Below are 1,366 nucleotides of genomic sequence, written 5' to 3'. Positions count from 1 at the left end.
CCTCTCCTCTCCTCTTCTTCTCTTCTCTCTCTCAACTCTCCTCACCACTCTTCGTGAACTGTTGTTGAACAGATGCTGGGTGAGTGTCTCTTCTGGGCCAGAAATAGCTTGTTGCTTCTGGGAACACCAATCAGACACAGGCCCTGGCTCCAGGAGCACACGGCAAGGAAGACGTAGCAGGGTAAACGGAGACCCATACACTCAGGCTGGGGAAAACCAGATGCTGATGTGAAGGGGCCTCCTGGCTTTTGCAGTGTGCAGCCTGCATAATTATACCTGGCAGCTTTGATTTGGACAGGAAATAATACTGAGGGGTGACCTGGGCTTGGGTGGGAAAGGGGCTGGGAAGCTTCATGGAAGAAATAGAGCTTGAATTGGGCTGTAGTGGTTAAGCAGGAGTTTGCTTGGCAGAAGAGAGGTGAAAGGTGTTCTAGGAGGAGGGGACAGTGGGAATGGATGGCACTCACTCACTGCCATTGACTTGGAACCTCCAGAGAGTTTTCAGGGGATTCAGATCACAAGGGAGGAGATTGCTCTTCCTTCTCCCATGGTGCAGCTAGTGGATTCAAACCATGTGCCTTTGGGTTGGCAGTGTACTTCCTTACCCTTTGGGCCACCAGAGCTCCCTGGGTGAAAGTACAATCTGTTACCATTGAGTCTATCCTAACTCATCGTGACCCTCCGTTGGGTTCCCAAGGCTGTAAATCCTACTAGGAAATGGTCTTCTCTTCCTCCTGCAGAGACTCCTGCCAGTCTTTTTGTTAACAGCTCAACACTTGACCTACCGTACCGCAGTGCATATGTTGTTATTGTTGTTAGAAGCTGTCGAGTCAAGTACAACTCATAGCGACCCTCTGAACAACAGATGTGAGCCGTGTCCAGTTCTGCACCATCCTCAGGCTCTCTGACACACTTGAGCCTGTTGCTTCAGTCACTGTGTCAATCTGTCTCATTGAGGGTCTTCTTCTGTTCTAACTTTCTACCTTTCCCAACATAGTGTTGCTTTCCAAGGAATAGCCCCTCTTAGCAACATGCTCAAAGTACGTGGGATGAAGCTTCACCATCCTTGCCATCCTTGGCTGCACTTTCTCCAAGACCTATGGTGATGAAGATAGGGCGTGTCAGGAGTGGGATTCGAACCCACGCCTCCAGGGGAGACTGCGACCTGAACGCAGCGCCTTAGACCGCTCAGCCATCCTGACCTATCTACATAGCAATTCTACAGGATGCATCACCTTTGACCGATAAAAATTGCGACTATACTTCAGAGACACTGATCCCAACATAAGGAACTACCATCAGCTGATGTGTTTGAAATCACAGAAGCCATGGAAAGCTTCATATATAAGTTATTAGATGGAGGGCT

At 49.3% G+C, this 1,366-nt stretch overlaps 1 protein-coding gene and 1 non-coding gene across 2 annotated transcripts in view; one reads left to right on the top strand and one right to left on the bottom strand.

The window, feature by feature from the left end:
- The window catches only part of CACNA1I (calcium channel, voltage-dependent, T type, alpha 1I subunit), a 186,428-nt gene that overhangs the window by 72,092 nt on the left and 112,970 nt on the right, over positions 1-1,366 (top strand). The window lies entirely within an intron of this gene.
- TRNAL-CAG lies at positions 1,120-1,202 on the bottom strand. Its single transcript has one exon. It is a non-coding gene; the product is annotated as a tRNA-Leu (tRNA).

The sequence above is a fragment of the Elephantulus edwardii genome, unplaced genomic scaffold (assembly GCF_000299155.1).
Source record: "Elephantulus edwardii isolate Elephantulus edwardi_28Jun2011 unplaced genomic scaffold, EleEdw1.0 scaffold00086, whole genome shotgun sequence".
Classification (NCBI taxonomy): Eukaryota; Metazoa; Chordata; class Mammalia; order Macroscelidea; family Macroscelididae; genus Elephantulus; species Elephantulus edwardii.
This window is presented reverse-complemented; position numbering and strand designations above follow the sequence as displayed.